The sequence below is a fragment of the Oncorhynchus masou genome, unplaced genomic scaffold, assembly GCF_036934945.1.
Source record: "Oncorhynchus masou masou isolate Uvic2021 unplaced genomic scaffold, UVic_Omas_1.1 unplaced_scaffold_4416, whole genome shotgun sequence".
Taxonomy (NCBI): Eukaryota; Metazoa; Chordata; class Actinopteri; order Salmoniformes; family Salmonidae; genus Oncorhynchus; species Oncorhynchus masou.
Window position 1 is genome coordinate 1 of NW_027010808.1, and position 21,026 is coordinate 21,026.

General features: G+C 45.3%; 1 pseudogene; it reads left to right on the forward strand.

Moving 5' to 3' along the window:
* The first annotated feature begins 629 nt into the window (after positions 1-629).
* LOC135535083 (dnaJ homolog subfamily C member 27-like) lies at positions 630-18,329 on the forward strand (annotated as a pseudogene).
* Positions 18,330-21,026: the final 2,697 nt, after the last annotated feature.

The following is a 21,026-nucleotide window of genomic DNA, read 5'->3' on the forward strand; positions in this document are numbered from 1 at the left end:
TTAGGAATTAGAATACTGGAGTGTATGGACCCTTCTGGTATGAAAGTCCGATATTTTGGTCAGAGAATTGGTCAACCATGGTTTGCCAGTGCTGAGATAAAATTAATTATTTTACACAATATCTTAAGAATTTATCGGCAATGTATGTTTGTTAGCTAGCCAACCACTTTTCACCCAAATTAACTGCCAAAATGCCAACAGTCCATTCAAACAACACAATCAATCCAGCCATACACAATACATATGTTGTAAATATAACAAGTGGTGATATTGTATCATGTAATAACACCCAAAGCTTTCCAAGAAAACACAAATGTAGACGTATAATTATAAATACAGTATAAAATACAGTATAACTATAAGACTGTATTTTAGGTTGACAATTATAAAACACAATTCCTGATACCTTGCTTTTATTTTTTCCTGCATAAATAAATCAAGATTATGCCTTTTTACTGCCATTCATTCCAATTAGACTGGGTTTTGTATTTGTCCCTGACCAACATGGCTCCCATTTTTCACCCAACGCTGGAATTTGTAGGGTTTATGACATCATAGACCACGCGGATGTCTACGGTTTTGCTGACTTCATAATGCATCTGCTGCCGCACATAAGATTCATTGACAGACAGGTGTTTGTTGTGCAAAACAGCGGAGCTGGCTATAATAGCACATGCAAGCTACCTATCCCATACGATGCATATTTCACTTGTCCAGATTTTTTTTGACGAGTCTAGCTAATATTTTAGATGCTGGGGTGTATACTGTCGTTAACGATGGAGTACATGTCCCGCTAGCCAGATAACGTTAATAAGGGACGTGCTAAACTAAGCTAAGCTAAGATTGAAATTCCAACTGTCTTTTAACAGCCATCATCGAAGACGTAAATAACATATTTTAACATACTTGGTCAATCTCATTAGCATGGACTCAAATGTGCAGAAGAGACGCGAGAACAAGAAATCGCTCCGCGTGAAAGTGATCAGTCTTGGCAATGCCGAGGTGGGCAAGGTGAGTCACCTAGTTAAATGAGATGATTTTATTTCTTAACAACGTCAGATCAATGTAAGAAGACAGGTACCTAGCTAGACGAATAAACTCAACTCTGCCATTTACGATGGAGTTGAACGGTGACTAGTGTGTGTGTGCGTGTAGACTGGAGCTCCTACGTCAGTATTTTATGAAATAAAATAAAACTGATTTACAATAGATACAACACGGAAAATCGTGGTTTAACGTGACCACGCCGGAGAAGGTTAGGTGCTCTCATTACTCATGATGTAATAATGTCATTTCAATAAAATAAACTGTCGCATTATACTTACCTCACCGGAAACCAGCTGTGCAGACAACCCTATCAAATGGCCCACAGTACTTTGAGATATCAGCTGATGCAAGAAGGGCAATATACATACATTTGATTTGATGTAGCCTATGGCAATATCTCCACCTACTTGGTGGAATCTCCAGGTTTACACAGGCAATAGACAAAGCAAGTTAGATACAAACAGATGTTAGATAGCGACTTTCCATCATTCTTTATTCATTTATTTAACCAGGCAAGTCAGTTAAAGAACATATTCTTATTTACAATGACAGCCTACACCGGCCGACGCTGGGTGAATTGGCGCACCGCCCTATGGGACTCCCAATCACTGCCGGTTGTGACGCAGCCTGGAATCAAACCAGGGTGTCTGAAATGACACTTCTAGCACTGAAATGCAGTGCCTTAGACCGCTGTGCCACTCGGGAGCCCACATGGTACTGTGTGGCTCAGTTGGTGGACCGTGGCACTTGCAATGCCAGTGTTCTGGGTTCGATTCCCACGGGCCCATAAGGTGCCATTTGAAATACAGCATTAAATACTGCAAGTCTCTCTGGATAAGAGCATCTGCAAAATAACTAAAAGATGATGTCCCTGTCTAAAGCATGCCAGCTAGGGTAGCCTATCGCAGAATGCATCAATACCATCACGATCACCCATGCCTACACGGCAATCGCTGCATAGAATGACACATAGTTTCCACGTGCAATGTGCTCCTATATATATATGTTTGTTACTTTTATACACGTCTACTACTTTTTCCTCATTACAGAGCTGCATCATCAAGCGATACTGTGAGAAGAGGTTTGTGCCCAAGTATCTGGCCACCATAGGGATCGACTATGGGGTCACCAAGTAAGTTGTCCCCTAATGATGACACATGTTGTAGCAGTAAGAGGCATACACTGAGTTTACGAAAACATTATGTAACACCTGCTCTTTCCATGACATAGACTGACCAGGTGAATCCAGGTGAAAGCTATGATCCCTTAGTGATGTCACCTGTTAAAAAAATCCACTTAGATGAAGGGGAGGAGACAGGTGGTTAAAAGGTATTTTCAAACTTTGAGACAATTGAGACATGTGTCATTCAGAAGGTGAATGGCGAAGACAAAATATTTAAGTGCCTTTGAACGGGGGTATGGTAGTAGGTGCCAGAGCGCACCGGTTTGTGTCAAGAACTGCAAGCGCTGCTGGGTTTTTTTCACGCTCAACGGTTTCCCCGTGTGTATCAGAAACAGTCCACCCACCCAAAGGACACCCAGCCAACTTGACACAACTGTGGTGAAGCATTGGAGTCAACATGGGCCAGCATCCCTGTGGAACACCTTGTAGAGTCCATGTCCTGATGAATTGAGGCTGTTCAGCAACTCAGTATTAGGAAGGTGTTCTTAATGTTTTGTAAACTCACGTGTATTTCTATCATCCCAGCGCAGTTCCATTGCTGTCAGGAGAGGCAGGCAAACATAACGAACAAGCAACTGTTTATGATTCCACTTGTTCGCTAAGAGGCAGCCGTGTTGGGAACCAGAATATAAGCGTTCTGAGCTTGGATCAACAATAATGCAATAATAGTGTAAATGAAAAATGAACGAAATCCCTGCTCTGCATGAAGTGCCCCTTGTTGTGTACATTTTACCAGAAAGCTTACTAGTTCCCTTGTTGAGAACCACTGCTGTAGAGACTACTGACGTCTGTGTGACTGATTGGGTGTTTGTTTTTCAGAGTCCAGGTGCGAGACAGAGAGATCAAAGTGAACATCTTTGACATGGCAGGACACCCCTTCTTCTACGAGGTCAGTGAGTACCTTATTGATTATTCTATGAACTCAGTGAGTACCTTATTGCCTTATTGATCTTCTATGAGGTCAGTGAGTACCTTACTGATCTTCTATGAACTCAGTGATCTTCTTATTGACTATGAGGTCAGTGAGTACCTTACCTTATTGATCTTCTATGAGGTCAGTGAGTATTGCCTTATTGATCTTCTACGAGGTCAGTGAGTACCTTATTGATATTCTATGAACTCAGTGAGTACCTTACTAGCTTATTGATCTTCTATGAGGTCAGTGAGTACCTTATTGATATTCTATGAACTCAGTGAGTACCTTACTACCCTATTGATCTTCTATGAGGTCAGTGAGTACCTTATTGCCTTATTGATCTTCTATGAGGTCAGTGAGTACCTTATTGCCTTATTGATCTTCTATGAGGTCAGTGAGTACCTTATTGCCTTATTGATCTTCTATGAGGTCAGTGAGTACCTTATTGCCTTATTGATCTTCTATGAGGTCAGTGAGTACCTTATTGCCTTATTGATCTTCTATGAGGTCAGTGAGTACCTTATTGCCTTATTGATCTTCTATGAGGTCAGTGAGTACCTTATTGATATTCTATGAAGTCAGTGAGTACCTTATTGATCTTCTATGAACTCAGTGAGTACCTTACTACCTTATTGATCTTCTATGAGGTCAGTGAGTACCTTACTACCTTATTGATCTTCTATGAGGTCAGTGAGTACCTTATTGCCTTATTGAGCTTCTATGAGGTCAGTGAGTACCTTATTGATATTCTATGAACTCAGTGAGTACCTTACTACCTTATTGATCTTCTATGAGGTCAGTGAGTATCTTACTACCTTATTTATTTTCTATGAGGTCAGTGAGTACCTTATTGATATTCTATGAAGTCAGTGAGTACCTTATTGATCTTCTATGAGGTCAGTGAGTACCTTATTGCCTTATTGATCTTCTATGAGGTCAGTGAGTACCTTATTGATATTCTATGAACTCAGTGAGTACCTTACTACCTTATTGTTCTTCTATGAGGTCAGTGAGTACCTTATTGCCTTATTGATCTTCTATGAGGTCAGTGAGTCTTGATATTCTATGAACTCAGTGAGTACCTTACTACCTTATTGTTCTTCTATGAGGTCAGTGAGTACCTTATTGCCTTATTGATCTTCTATGAGGCCAGTGAGTACCTTATTGATATTCTATGAACTCAGTGAGTACCTTACTACCTTATTGATCTTCTATGAGGTCAGTGAGTACCTTACTACCTTATTTATTTTCTATGAGGTCAGTGAGTACTTATTGATCTTCTATGAAGTCAGCAGTACCCACTGATCATCTATGAGGTCAGTGAGTAACTTACTGCCTTACCACCTTACGGGCACCTGAGTGGCGCAGCGTTCTAAGCTGCACTGGATCTCGGTGTCACTACAGACCCTGGTTCGAATCCAGGCTGTATCACTACTGGCCGTGATTGGGAGTCCAATAGTGCGGCGCACAATTGCCCCAGCGTCGTACGGTTTGGCCGGGGGAAGGCCATCATTGCCCCAGCGTCGTCCGGGTTACGGTTTGGCCGGGGTAGGCCATCATTGCCCAGTCAGTCGTCGGGGTTACGGCTTGGCCGGGTAGGCCATCATTGCCCCAGCTCAGTCCGGTTACGGTTTGACAGTAGGCCGTCATTGTGAATAAGAATTTGTTCTTAACTGACTTGCCTAGTTAAAAAAATACATTAGATTTATCCGACCTTTTATTTTATCGTGGCTTAGATTACAAATCTATGTTTAAAGTAGTGGCACATAAAGCTGAAAAGACATATTTAAAACGTGAATCATGGTCTACCTTCTAACATACTGGAACATACTTACATCAGTCTGACCAGAAAAACATCTACACTTTCATGTCCAGACATGCTGTCTCTGTGTTTACTGTGGATTTGCTGCTGTTTCAATACTGACTGAAAACATGAGATTCACTAATTCACCACTGTGTTTGACTCCATGGTGATTTGTGTAACAACGGCGCCTCTACTGGTGAAATAATGAATTGCTTCACAGGAACAGCAAGGGTGTATGCATTATGGAAACCGGTTACTGTTTAAGAACCGAACGGAGGCAAACAGAATGAAACAGGAAAGGCTCCTACCTGCATTTGTCAAATAGAAAAGAGAGCGGCAGGTATCCTAGGTAAATGAAAGGTCACCGGTTCGAACCCCAAAGCCGATGAGAAGAAAGAATCTGCCGAGGTGTCCTTATTGTTGCTGTAAGTCGCACTGGATAAGAGCATCTGTTAAATGACTCAAATGTAGATATAATCCTGTTTGGAGAAACTTGTCGAGAACATTTTGCAACAGAATCCGTACTTAACCCTTAATTATGCAGATTCTGTTGCACAATGTTTAGTCTGTGGCAAAAGGGGAAATAAATAAATATAGGTTGTATTTACAATGGTGTTTATGTCCCACTGTTACCCTTTAACAGGCAACAGGTCACAAATGTTGTTAGTCTCTCTCTCTCTCTCTGTCTGTTTCTCTGTCTCTCTCTCTCTCTCTGTCTCTCTGTCTGTTTCTCTGTCTCTCTCTCTCTCTCTGTCTCTCTGTCTGTCTGTCTCTCTGTCTGTTTCTCTGTCTCTCTCTCTCTCTGTCTGTCTGTCTGTCTGTCTGTCTGTCTGTCTGTCTGTCTGTCTGTTTCTCTGTCTCTCTCTCTCTCTGTCTGTCTCTGTCTGTTTCTCTGTCTGTTTCTCTGTCTCTCTCTCTCTCTCTGTCTGTCTCTCTGTCTGTCTGTCTGTCTGTCTGTCTGTCTGTCTGTCTGTCTGTTTCTCTGTCTCTCTCTCTCTGTCTGTCTCTGTCTGTTTCTCTGTCTGTTTCTCTGTCTCTCTCTCTCTCTGTCTCTCTCTCTGTCTGTCTCTCTGTCTGTTTCTCTGTCTCTCTCTCTCTCTGTCTGTCTCTGTCTGTTTCTCTGTCTGTTTCTCTGTCTCTCTCTCTCTCTGTCTGTCTCTCTCTGGCTGTCTCTCTGTCTGTTTCTCTGTCTCTCTCTCTCTGTCTGTCTCTGTCTGTTTCTCTGTCTGTTTCTCTGTCTCTCTCTCTGTCTGTCTCTCTCTCTGTCTGTCTGTCTCTGTCCATCTGTCCGTCTGTCTGTCTGTCTCTCTGTCTGTCTCTCTCTGTGTCTCTCTGTGTCTCTGTCTCTCTCTCTGTCTGTCTCTCTCAGAAGCCCTCTGTCTCTGTCTTGTCTGTCTGTCTCTCTGTCTGTCTCTCTCTCTGTCTTTCCCTCTGTCTCTCTGTGTCTCTCTCTGTCTCTCTCTCTCTCTCTCTGTCTCTCTTTGTCTCTGCAGGTTCGTAATGAGTTCTATAAGGACAGCCAGGGGGTGGTGTTGGTGTATGATGTAGGTCTGAGGGAGAGTTCTCTGATGCGTTGGACAGCTGGCTGGGGGAGATGAAACAGGAGATGGGCTCCATGGTTAACATGGAGAGCATCGTCTTAGATTGTGTGTGCCAACAAGGTGTGTGTGTGTGTGCCAACAAGGTGTGTGTGTGTGTGTGTGTTTTTCAAGTTTAATGTCACATGCAGGAGTACAGTGAAATGCCTTTTTCTTGCATACTCAAAACCCAACAATGCAGGTTCATTGGACTTAATACCGTGTGCATGTGTCTGTGTGTGTGTCTGTGTGTGTGTCTGTGTGTGTGTGTCCGCCAGGTGGATCTGATTAAGCGTCGTGTAGTCGATGAGGGAGTGGGCAGGCTGTGGGCGGAGTCTAGAGAGGGTTCCACTACTTTGAGACGTCAGCACAGAGCGGTGAGGGCATCAGTGAGATGTTTCAGGTATGTACACACACACACACACACACACACACACACACACACACACACACACACAGCTGGTTACCTCATTGATGGATGGATAACGAATCACCGATACGCATCTTTTCCCTATTCAAATGTTTAAGATAAAAGTGCATCGTCTGCGGACCCCATAACCCATCTAAATGTAGCATCGGTCAGAAAAACCTATTCCAACGTTACGAATCTCCGTTAATTTGACATTCTTTATACCTTCCTCTCATCAACTGGGATGCGTTGAGAGCCTCCGTCAGCCCTCTCTGTCAGCCCTCTCCTTCAGCCCTCTCTCCTTCAGCCCTCTCTCCTTCAGCACTCTCTCCTTCAGCTCTCCGTCAGCACTCTCTCCTTCAGCCCTCTCCTTCAGCCCGTCTCCTTTCAGCCCTCTCTCAGCATCAGCCCTCTCCGTCAGCCCCTCTCTCAGCCCTCTCTCCGTCAGGCCCCCGCCCGTCAGCCCTCTCTCCTTCAGCCCTCTCCTTCAGCCCTCTCTCCGTCAGCCCTCTCTCCGTCAGCCCTCTCTCCGTCAGGCCTCCGCCGGCCAGCCTTCTCTCCTTCAGCCCTCTCTCTGTCAGCCCTCTCTCCTTCAGTCCTCTCTCCTTCAGCCCTCTCTCCTTCAGCCCTCTCTCCTTCAGCCCTCTCTCCTTCAGCCCTCTCTCCTTCAGCCCTCTCTCCTTCAGCCCTCTCTCCTTCAGCCCTCTCTCCTTCAGCCCTCTCTCCTCTAGCCCTCTCTCCTTCAGCCCTCTCTCCTTCAGCCCTCTCTCCTCTAGCCCTCTCCCCTTCAGCCCTGTCTCCTTCAGCCCTCTCTCCTTCAGCCCTGTCTCCTTCAGCCCTCTCTCCTTCAGCACTCTCTCCTTCAGCACCCTCTCCTTCAGCCCTCTCTCCTTCAGCCCTCTCTCCTTCAGCCCTCTCTCCTTCAGCCCTGTCTCCTTCAGCCCTCTCTCCTTCAGCACTCTCCGTCAGCCCTCTCTCCTTCAGCCCTCTCTCCTTCAGCCCTCTCTCCGTCAGCCCTCTCTCCTTCAGCCCTCTCTCCTTCAGCCCTCTCTCCTTCAGCCCTGTCTCCTTCAGCCCTCTCTCCTTCAGCCCTGTCTCCTTCAGCCCTCTCTCCGTCAGCCCTCTCCGTCAGCCCTCTCTCCTTCAGCCCTCTCTCCTTCAGCCCTCTCTCCTTCAGCCCTCTCTCCGTCAGCCCTCTCTCCTTCAGCCCTCTCTCCTTCAGCCCTCTCTCCTTCAGCCCTGTCTCCTTCAGCACTCTCTCCTTCAGCCCTCTCTCCTTCAGCCCTCTCTCCTTCAGCACTCTCTCCTTCAGTGTCGACCTGCATGTAACTGTGTTGACAGTCATTGATCGACAAGTCATTTTGCATGCTGAACAACCCCAGTAATATCAGTAGCCTGGTCAAACTGAGCACTGTGCCCAGCTTTGTGTGCCAGACAGCCTGATCTTGCACATCTGTGGCACCTTCGGCATTCAAATGCTAAAATGGCTTCATTAGTTGAGTGACAACCTATGTCATTTTCTAGGTTATTGTTATCTATGCACTGTTGAAAATGTGTGTTTTTACCGGGAATACACGTTGGCTGCTGAATGGAGCAATATACTGTTTTATACAATATATTGGGGTGGTAGATGTCTTCTTTATGTCTCTAACCTGTAGTGGTAGTGGGGTGGTAGATGTCTCCTTTATGTCTCTAACCTGTAGTGGTAGTGGGGTGGTAGATGTCTCCTTTATGGCTCTAATCTGATAGTGGTAGTGGGGTGGTAGATGTCTTCTTTATGTCTCTAATCTGATAGTGGTAGTGGGGTGGTAGATGTCTTCTTAATGTCTCTAACCTGTAGTGGTAGTGGGGTGGTAGATGTCTCCTTTATGGCTCTAATCTGATAGTGGTAGTGGGGTGGTAGATGTCTCCTTTATGTCTCTAATCTGATAGTGGTGGTGTGGTGGTAGATGTCTCCTTTATGTCTCTAATCTGATAGTGGTAGTGGGGTGGTAGATGTCTTCTTTATGTCTCTAACCTGTAGTGGTAGTGGGGTGGTAGATGTCTTCTTTATGTCTCTAACCTGTAGTGGGTAGTGGGGTGGTAGATGTCTCCTTTATGTCTCTAACCTGTAGTGGTAGTGGGTGGTAGATGTCTTCTTTATGTCTCTAACCTGTAGTGGTAGTGGGGTGGTAGGCTGTCTCCTTTATGGCTCTAATCTGATAGTGGTAGTGTGGGGTGGTAGATGTCTCCTTTATGGCTCTAATCTGATAGTGGTGGTGGGGTGGTAGATGTCTCCTTTATGGCTCTAATCTGATAGTGGTAGTGGGGTGTGTCAGAAATTTCCTCTATTTACCAAATCATGAGAGCAAACCACACACAAGTCAGAGTTAGTTATCACAAAGTCCATCTTTAATTATATGAGCTCTATCACAACCCTGTGACTCTCAGATCAATTCAGTGTCTATCGATGAGATTCTCTGAGAGTCCCTTACACATTTCAACTGAGATTCTTTATAGCAAAGACACACATAGCCAGACAGCATAGGCATAATTTATGTTCAGCTTTGTCTCCTAAACTATGTTATTTTCTCAAACTCAGAACCATAAGCCAATCCTCCATATCAACAGCCATATCAAATCCATCCATCTTGACAAGATCACAGAGACACACTGACTGGCACACAGACATTGTGGAGCCAAGAGATACACGCTTGACCTCTCCCTCCGGCCCAAGCAACTTAGTCTTGACAGAGAACAGATACTGCAACCCCGCCACAGTATTATACAACAATAACATTCTGATGAGGAGTAACTTACAAACATATGATGAATATAAAACATCTTGCCAACTAATTCTGATTATTCCCAACAGGTGTGGTAGATGTCTCCTTTATGTCTCTAATCTGATAGTGGTAGTGGGGTTGTAGATGTCTCCTTTATGTCTCTAATCTGATAGTGGTAGTGGGGTGGTAGATAGTCTCCTTTATGTCTCTAATCTGATAGTGGTAGTGGGGTGGTAGATGTCTCCTTTATGTCTCTAATCTGTAGTGGTAGTGGGGTGGTAGATGTCTAGTCTCCTCTATGTCTCTAATCTGATAGTGGTAGTGGGGTGGTAGATGTCTCCTTCATGGCTCTAATCTGATAGTGGTAGTGGGGTGGTAGATGTCTAGTCTCCTCTATGTCTCTAATCTGATGGTGGTAGTGGGGTGGTAGATGTCTCCTTCATGGCTCTAATCTGATAGTGGTAGTGGGGTGGTAGATGTCTAGTCTCCTCTATGTCTCTAATCTGATAGTGGTAGTGGGGTGGTAGATGTCTCCTTCATGGCTCTAATCTGATAGTGGTAGTGGGGTGGTAGATGTCTAGTCTCCTCTATGTCTCTAATCTGATAGTGGTAGGGGTGGTAGATGTCTATTCTCTATGTCTCTAATCTGATAGTGGTAGTGGGGTGATAGATGTCTAGTCTCCTTTATGGCTCTAATCTGATAGTGGTAGTGGGGTGGTAGATGTCTAGTCTCCTTTATGGCTCTAATCTGATAGTGGTAGTGGGGTGGTAGATGTCTAGTCTCCTTTATGGCTCTAATCTGATAGTGGTAGTGGGGTGGTAGATGTCTAGTCTCCTCTATGTCTCTAATCTGATAGTGGTAGTGGGGTGGTAGAAGACTCCTTCATGGCTCTAATCTGATAGTGGTAGTGGGGTGGTAGATGTCTAGTCTCCTCTATGTCTCTAATCTGATAGTGGTAGTGGGGTGGTAGAAGACTCCTTCATGGCTCTAATCTGATAGTGGTGGTGTGGTGGTAGATGTCCCCTTTATGGCTCTAATCTCATAGTGGTAGTGGGGTGGTAGAAGACTCCTTTATGTCTCTAATCTGATAGTGGTAGTGGGGTGGTTGATGACTCCTTTATGGCTCTAATCTGATAGTGGTAGTGGGGTGGTAGAAGACTCCTTCATGGCTCTAATCTGATAGTGGTAGTGGGGTGGTAGAAGACTCCTTCATGGCTCTAATCTGATAGTGGTAGTGGGGTGGTAGATGTCTCCTTTATGTCTCTACTCTGATACTGGTAGTGGGGTGGTTGATGACTCCTTTATGGCTCTAATCTCATAGTGGTAGATGTCTCCTTTATGGCTCTAATCTGATAGTGGTAGTGGGGTGGTAGATGTCTCCTTTATGTCTCTAATCTGATAGTGGTAGTGGGGTGGTAGATGTCTAGGCTCCTTTATGTCTCTAATCTGTAGTGGTAGTGGGGTGGTAGATGTCTAGTCTCCTCTATGTCTCTAATCTGATAGTGGTAGTGGGGTGGTAGATGTCTAGGCTCCTTTATGGCTCTAATCTGATAGTGGTGGTGGGGTGGTAGATGTCTCCTTTATGGCTCTAATCTGATAGTGGTAGTGGGGTGGTAGATGTCTCCTTTATGGCTCTAATCTGATAGTGGTAGTGGGGTGGTAGATGTCTCCTTTATGTCTCTAATCTGATAGTGGTAGTGGGGTGGTAGATGTCTCCTTTATGGCTCTAATCTGATAGTGGTAGTGGGGTGGTAGATGTCTCCTTTATGTCTCTAATCTGATAGTGTTAGATGTCTAGTCTCCTTTATGTCTCTAATCTGATAGTGGTAGATGTCTAGTCTCCTTTATGGCTCTAATCTGATAGTGTTAGATGTCTAGTCTCCTTTATGGCTCTAATCTGATAGTGGTAGTGGGGTGGTAGATGTCTCGTCTCCTTTTATGGCTCTAATCTGATAGTGGTAGGGTGGTAGATGTCTCGTCTCCTTTATGGCTCTAATCTGATAGTGGTAGTGGGTGGTAGATGTCTAGTCTGCTTTATGGCTCTAATCTGATAGTGGTAGTGGGGTGGTAGATGTCTCGTCTTTATGGCTCTAATCTTGATAGTGGTAGTGGGTGGTAGATGTCTAGTCTGCTTTATGGCTCTAATCTGATAGTGGTAGTGGGGTGGTAGATGTCTGTCTCCTTTATGGCTCTAATCTGATAGCCTTCCACAAGCTTCCCACAATAAATTGGGTGAATTTTGGCCCATTCCCCTGACAGAGCTGGTATAACTGAGTCAGGTTTGTAGGCCTCCTTGCTCGCACACGCTTTTTAAGTTCTGCCCACAAATTGTCTATAGATTGAGGTTAGGGCTTTGTGATGGCCACTCCAATACCTTGACTTTGTTGTCCTTAAGCCATTTTGCCACAACTTTGAAGTATGCTTGGGGTCATTATCCATTAGGAAGACCCATTTGCGACCACCAGTCCCTCCTGCAGCAAAGCACTTCCACAACATGATGCTGCCACCTCCGTGCTTTACGGTTGAGATGGTGTTCTCGGCTTGCAAGCCTTCCCCTGTTTCCTCCAAACATAACGATGGTCATTATGGCCAAACAGTTATGTTTTTGTTTCATCAGACCCGAGGACATTTCTCCAAAAGTACGATCTTTGTCCCCATGCAGTTGCAAACCATAGTCTGGCTTTTTCATGGCAGTTTTGAGCAGTGGCTTCTTCCTTGCTGAGCGGCCTTTCAGGTTATGTTGATATAGGACTTGTTTTACTGTGAATATAGATACTTTTGTACCTGTTTCCTCCAGCATCCAGCCATAAAGGAGACTAGACATCTACCACCCACTACCACTATCAGATTAGAGCCATAAAGGAGACTAGACATCTACCACCCACTACCACTATCAGATTAGAGCCATAAAGCAGCCATCTACCACTTCACTACCACTATCAGATTAGAGCCAAAAAGGAGATATCTACCAATATCAGATTAGAGACATAAAGGAGAAATCTACCACCCCACTACCACTATCAGATTAGAGACATAAAGGAGACATCTACCACCCCACTACCACTATCAGATTAGAGCCATAAAGGAGTATTCTACCACCCCACTACCACTATCAGATTAGAGCCATAAAGGAGACATCTACCACCCCACTACCACTATCAGATTAGAGACATAAAGGAGACATCTACCACCACACCACCACTATCAGATTAGAGACATAAAGGATACTAGAAATCTACAACCCCACTACCACTATCAGATTAGAGCCAAAAAAGACTAGACATTTACCACTTCACTACCACTATCAGATTAGAGCCAAAAAGGAGATGTCTACCACTATCAGATTAGAGCCATAAAGGAGACTAGACATCTACCACCCCACTACCACTATCAGATTAGAGCCAAAAAATAGACTAGACATTTACCACTTCACTACCACTATCAGATTAGAGCCAAAGGAGATGTCTACCAATTCCACCATCAGATTAGAGACATAAAGGAGACTAGACATCTACCACCCCACTACCACTATCAGATTAGAGCCATAAAGAGACTAGACATCTACCACCCCACTACCACTATCAGATTAGAGCCATAAAGAGACTAGACATCTACCACCCCACTACCACTATCAGATTAGAGCCATAAAGAGACTAGACATCTACCACTATAAGTGAAATAATCTGTCTGTAAACAATTGTTGGAAATGTGTCATGCACAAAGTAGATGTCCTCACCGACTTACCAAAACCTATAGTTTGGTAACAAGACATTTGTGAAGTGAAAAACAAGTTTTAATGACTCCAACCTAAGTGTATGTAAACTTCCGACTTCAACTGTATACAGATACTGTAGCTAGATAGATGATAGATTGTAGTGATCTTTGTGTGTGTGTGTGTGTGTGTGTTCTCCAGGCATTTTTCTCCTCGATAACGGACATGTGTGAGAACGTATGGAAGCGCCAGTTACGGAGGTCACTGTCGGCTTCACCAAGGAGCAGGCCGACACCATCCGACGCATACGCAACAGCAAGGACTCCTGGGATATGCTGGGGGTGAAACCTGAGCCACACGGTAAGAACAGGGGTCACCAGGGTGTCTCACGTCAGTCCATGGAGGGCCGAGTCCCTGCTGGTTTTGGTTATTTCCTTTACATTTGTGGCCAATTGAGACCTAGACAACCAGGTGAGTGAGAAATCCTAACTAACCAATTAAGACCCAGACAACCAGGTGAGGGGAGTTCCTAACTAACCAATTAAGACCCAGACAACCAGGAGGAGAAATCCTAACTAACCAATTAAGACCCAGACAACCAGGTGAGGAGAAATCCTAACTAACCAATTAAGACCCAGACAACCAGGTGAGGAGAAATCCCTAACTAACAATTGTGACCCAGACAACCAGGTGAGGGGAGTTCCTAACTAACCAATTGTGACCTAGACAACCAGGTGAGGGAGTTCCTAACTAACCAATTAAGACCCAGACAACCAGGTGAGGGGGAGTTCCTAACTAACCAATTAAGACCCAGACAACCAGGTGAGGGAGTTCACAACTAACCAATTAAGACCCAGACAACCAGGTGAGGGGGTTCTAACTAACCAATTAAGACCTAGACAACCAGGTGAGGGAGTTCCTAACTAACCAATTAAGACCTAGACAACCAGGTAATTGATCAGTCAAGGGAGGAGTGAGTACCTGCAGACGGAAGGAGTTTGACCCCTGTGCCCTAGACACTTGCAATGAGTTTGACCCCTTTGACCCCTGTGCCCTAGACACTTGGAATGAGTTTGACCCCTGTGCCCTAGACACTTGGAATGAGTTTGACCCCAGCCCTAGACACTTGTAATGAGTTTGACCCCTGTGCCCTAGACACTTGCAATGAGTTTGACCCCTGTGCCCTAGACACTTGGAATGAGTTTGACCCCTGTGCCCTAGACACTTGGAATGAGTTTGACCCTGTGCCCTAGACACTTGCAATGAGTTTGACCCTGTGCCCTAGACACTTGGAATGAGTTTGACCCCTGTGCCCTTGACACTTGGAATGAGTTTGACCCCTGTGCCCTAGACACTTGAATGAGTTTGACCCCTGTGCCCTAGACACTTGTAATGAGTTTGACCCCTGTGCCCTAGACACTTGCAATGAGTTTGACCCCTGTGCCCTAGACACTTGGAATGAGTTTGACCTATGCCCTAGACACTTGTAATGAGTTTGCCCTGTGCCCTAGACACTTGTAATGAGTTTGACCCCTGTGCCCTTGGACACTTGGAATGAGTTTGACCCTGTGCCCTAGACACTTGCAATGAGTTTGACCCCTGTGCCCTAGACACTTGGAATGAGTTTGACCCTGTGCCCTAGACACTTGTAATGAGTTTGACCCTGTGCCCTTGACACTTGGAATGAGTTTGACCCCTGTGCCCCTTGACACTTGGAATGAGTTTGACCCCTGTGCCCTAGACACTTGGAATAGTTCCACATTAACCTCTGATCAACTGGGTTGTATTACAATGACCTGTTCAATCACACAGAATGACACAATGACCTGTCCATTCACTCAGGACCCAATGACCTGTCCAATCACTCAGAATGACCCAATGACCTGTCCAATCACTCAGAATGACACAATGACCTGTCCAATCACTCAGAATGACACAATGACCTGTCCATTCACTCAGGACCCAATGACCTGTCCAATCACTCAGAATGACCCAATGACCTGTCCAATCACTCAGAATGACACAATGACCTGTCCAATCACTCAGAATGACACAATGACCTGTCCATTCACTCAGGACCCAATGACCTGTCCAATCACTCAGAATGACCCAATGACTTGTCCAATCACCCATAATGACACAACACTTGTCCAATCACTCCACAAGGACACACATTTTTTGTCCAATCACTCAGAATGATCAAATGACCTGTCCAATCACACAGAATGACACAATGACTTGTCCAATCACTCTTAGTCAAGTGTCTAGGGGCTAAGGAGGTTGTCATGACAACAGGCCGCTGTCAGGGGTAAGAAGATCAGGAGAGGACAGATCATCTCTTCTTAACCCCTTCCTGTCTATTACTGCAATTTAGACCCTGTCGTCATGTTATCATGCAGTCACTCCAACAGCACCCTGTCGGTCATGTTATCATGCAGTCCCACTCCAACAGCACCCCTGTCGTCATGTTATCATGCAGTCCCACTCCAACAGCACCCCTGTTGTCATGTTATCATGCAGTCCACTCCAACAGCACCCCTGTCGTCATGTTATCATGCAGTCCCACTCCAACAGCAACCCTGTCGTCATGTTATCATGCAGTCCCACCCCAACAGCACCCCTGTCGTCATGTTATCATGCAGTCCCACTCCAACAGCACCCCTGTCGTCATGTTATCATGCAGTCCCACTCCAACAGCACCCCTGTCGTCATGTTATCAAGCAGTCCCACTCCAACAGCACCCCTGTTGTCATGTTATCATGCAGTCCCACTCCAACAGCACCCCTGTTGTCATGTTATCATGCAGTCCCACTCCAACAGCACCCCTGTTGTCATGTTATCATGCAGTCCCACTCCAACAGCACCCCTGTCGTCATGTTATCATGCAGTCCCACTCCAACAGCACCCCTGTTGTCATGTTATCATGCAGTCCCACTCCAACAGCACCCCTGTCGTCATGTTATCATGCAGTCCCACTCCAACAGCACCCCTGTCGTCATGTTATCATGCAGTCCCACTCCAACAGCACCCCTGTTGTCATGTTATCATGCAGTCCCACTCCAACAGCACCCTGTCGTCATGTTATCATGCAGTCCCACTCCAACAGCACCCTGTCGTCATGTTATCATGCAGTCCCACTCCAACAGCACCCCTGTCGTCATGTTATCATGCAGTCCCACTCAACAGCACCCCTGTCGTCATGTTATCATGCAGTCCCACTCCAACAGCACCCCTGTTGTCATGTTATCATGCAGTCCCACTCAACAGCACCCCTGTTGTCATGTTATATGCAGTCCCACTCCAACAGCACCCCTGTTGTCATGTTATCATGCAGTCCCACTCCAACAGCACCCTGTTGTCATGTTATCATGCAGTCCCACTCCAACAGCACCCTGTTGTCATGTTATCATGCAGTCCCACTCCCAGCACCCCTGTTGTCATGTTATCATGCAGTCCCACTCCAACAGCACCCCTGTCGTCATTATCATGCAGTCCCACTCCAACAGCACCCTGTCGTTGTTATCATGCAGTCCCACTCCAACAGCACCCCTGTTGTCATGTTATCATGCAGTCCCACTCCAACAGCACCCCTGTCGTCATGTTATCATGCAGTCCCACTCCAACAGCACCCCTGTCGTCATGTTATCATGCAGTCCCACTCCAACAGCACCCCTGTCGTCATGTTATCATGCAGTCCCACTCCAACAGCACACACTCAGTCACGCTATCCTATCCTCTACTCTGTCAGTTCATCCTCCACACTCTGATCTGTACTCAATTCAATTAAATGTGTTTGTTTATTGACATGACAGGTTTTCATGTTGGCAAAAGAAGAGAACACTTTATTTGAATAGTCTGTAGAGCATCGACAGATGGACTGACTATCAGTAACATTTAACCTATCTAGTAGCCCTTATCCTTAAACTTAACCCTTACCCTTGCCCTAACCCTTATTCTAAACCTAAACTTAACCCTTACCCTAGCCCTAACCCTTATTCTAAACCTAAACTTAACCTTAGCAAGCAGTTGCTTCTCAACAAATCATTTCTCTCTCATTCTCTTTCTCTCCCTACTCTCTCTCGCTCTCTCAAAAAAACAGACTTCTCCGGGTAATTTACATCTTCCCTGATATGAGGCAGCTAAGTGTGTGTGTGTGTGTGTAGGGGATTCGGGGCTTGGATTTAGTGAGGGGATTAAGAAACAGTGGTGAATCTCATTACTCAGTCCACCTGACAATCAACTTCTTCACACACACACACACACACACACACACACACACACACACACACACACACACACACACACACACACACACACACACACACACACACACACACACACACACACACACACACGGCGACATCAACAGCGCCTTCCTCTTGGTCTAACGTTGGTTCCTGTTTGTGTTTCCAGGGAGGAGGTTAACAAGGCATACAGGAAGCTGGCTGTGCTGCTCCATCCGGATAAGTGCGTTGCCCCGGGCAGCGAGGATGCTTTCAAGGCCGTGGTGAACGCTCGCACCTCCTTGCTCAAGAACATCAAGTAGACACCGCCAACCAACGCCAGCTAGGGACTCCGGTCAATGCTCCACACTCCACATGGGCACCCTGACCCCTCGCCCGTAGAACGTCATTAGCCTTGTCTACCCTCTCCTAATCCCTTCTTCTAAACCTTCTCCCCCCCCTCCCTGCTCTCCAACCCTCCCACCAGGTGCCATCACATTTTGCTACAACAGTGTTTTATAAAGTCACTACTGATGATGTGTCACAGCAAATCTTGTCTCTCCGTAAGGAAGATTTATCAATGATCTGAACTGTCATTTTGTCAAACACTGCAGAGAGAAGTCAACGGAAGACCTGGGTAGTCCTCGGTCCTAACCAGTAAGGCTGTGGTGGTAGATGGCTCCTTTATGGCTCTAATCTGATAGTGGTGGTGTGGTGGTAGATGTCTCCTTTATGGCTCTAACCTGTAGTGGTAGTGGGGTGGTAGATGTCTAGTCTCCTTTATGGCTCTAATCTGATAGTGGTAGTGGGGTGGTAGATGTCTCCTTTATGTCTCTAATCTGATAGTGGTGGTGGGGTGGTAGATGTCTCCTTTATGTCTCTAATCTGATAGTGGTAGTGGGGTGGTAGATGACTCCTTTATGTCTCTAATCTGATAGTGGTAGTGGGGTTGTAGATGTCTCCTTTATGTCTCTAATCTGATAGTGGTGGTGTGGTGGTAGATGTCTCCTTTATGGCTCTAATCTGATAGTGGTGGTGGGGTGGTAGATGTCTAGGCTCCTTTATGGCTCTAATCTGATAGTGGTAGTGGGGTGGTAGATGTCTCCTTTATGGCTCTAATCTGATAGTGGTGGTGTGGTGGTAGATGTCTCCTTTATGTCTCTAATCTGATAGCGATGGTGTGGTGGTAGATGTCTAGTCTCCTCTATGGCTCTAATCTGATAGTGGTAGTGGGGTGGTAGATGTCTAGTCTCCTTTATGGCTCTACTCTGATAGTGGTGGTGTGGTGGTAGATGTCTAGTCTCCTTTATGGCTCTAATCTGATAGTGGTAGTGGGGTGGTAGATGACTCCTTTATGGCTCTAATCTGATAGTGGTGGTGTGGTTGTAGATGTCTTCTTTGTTTGTCAAACACTGCAGAGAGAAGTCAATGGAAGACCGGGTTGGTCCTCGGTCCTAACCAGTAAGGCTGGGATTTGCCAGAGACCTCACGACACGATATTGTCACAATACTTAGGTGCCGATACGATATGATAACAAGTTTTAACCAGCCATGGGGGGGGAGTGCTGAAAATGAATTTGTTCCCTATTTAATCAGTAGATCACAGATCCTATTTAAACAGGAGATGGAGAACAAGCTATGAAGGTTACCTGTTGGTGCAGCCAACAAACATTATATTGCAATATTGTCAACAAAAAAATAATAACCCGATATGTGACTGTATCCATTACTACAAACCGGATGTCGTTAGCTCTGGTCCAGAGCGTTCAAGCAACTTGAAGGCTCACCATCAGCAAGCCGCACACACGTAACGCCCTGGACAAGAGCTATAGGTGCTGTAAACATGAATGGTTGTAACAAGGTGGGTAAATGCTAACAAACCGTCGGGGACTCACAGATGATGGCTGCTCCATTTTCCAGACCCTCGTCGGTTGACCCCATTTTTCTTCATGTTTACACGGGTTTGAGAAGCACTGGTCTATACTAGACTACAGTCCCTACACTGCCCTCTGGACAAACGTGGCCACATCCTTTTAAATACTTACCCCAGCCAAAACCCATGCAGTATAACTCAGTGTTCATAGCGTATATGTGTGTTCCCTTCCTCAAGACATTTTGTGTCTCCACAGCCACTGATTCACAGAGGGGTGTAGTTACTAACTGAGAGATGGGGAAACTGCAGCAAACAAGTGCCATCTTGGCTTTAGAGGGTCACATGTATATCCGCCATCACCCACTACAGAGCCCCAGCTCTCAGTACACCAAACCAAAACCCTGTTTGGTTTTAATAATCTGGATCATCAGTCACATCCTATTACTCATCCAAAATGTGTTAGATTACCCTCCCCCCGGTATACATTTCACGGTATACATTTACATTTTGTTGTAGTTGATAATGACGACATATTGTTCCAATCAATGTCATCATACCACTTTCGACACGTTTACTGAAATGTCTGCTGATGACTTCATAGCTGACAGAGCTCCTGATTGGTGGGTAGAGCTATGACATCAGCAGTGCCAAACCCTAACAGTGGTGTTTACATGATGATGATAGAGGTTGTAATCATAGAATACAATCTATAGAAAGGGTTTTGGAGCCTCTGACCCTATTGACTTGAATGGGGAGGCCCGTTCTATAGATTATATTTCTATGTCTGTGAGAACCAGGAAATGGGAGGATGTTACAAAGCACGATCAATTAGTTACCCTGCTGACCTGATCACATGCTGACCTGCTGACCTTCTCACCTGCTCACCCGCTGACCTTCTCACCTGATCACCTGCTGAACTGCTCACCTGCTGACCTGGCCTACATTTTCTTCAATAACTTCATATGTTTTAAGAAGATAGATTTTGAAAATGGCATAGTATAATTAACGACCACAACAACCCATAATCCAAGTTTTAAAAAAAAATTAAAGAAAAATAAGATAACTGCTTTTAAAAGTGAGCCGGTTGTAAAAGTGAGCCGGTTGTAAAAGTGAGCCGGTTGTAAAAGTGAGCCGGTTGTAAAAGTGAGCCGGTTGTAAAAGTGAACCGGTTGTAAAAGTGAGCCGGTTGTAAAAGTGAACCGGTTAACTTAGTGAATGTGATTTTCTGCTACGGCCCGCTGGGTATTTTATACTAACTAGACTGGGGTGTTTGTTTACGGCTCCTATTGGTCCAAGTGACATGTTTATCTCCATGTCAAATCATTTCTGGGTCACAAGTGCCGTACTGTGATTTGTTTTTAATTCAAATGGTCAAAAAGAAACAAATATTAGCAAAGAGCAATTTCTCAATTTCCCTGTGGGAGTGGTCTGAGTGGGGAAGGGAAAATGGAAAACGATCTGTTATTGGCAGAGAGGTTTGGAACTCTCTTATTGGTCTATTACCTAATTCACCGCC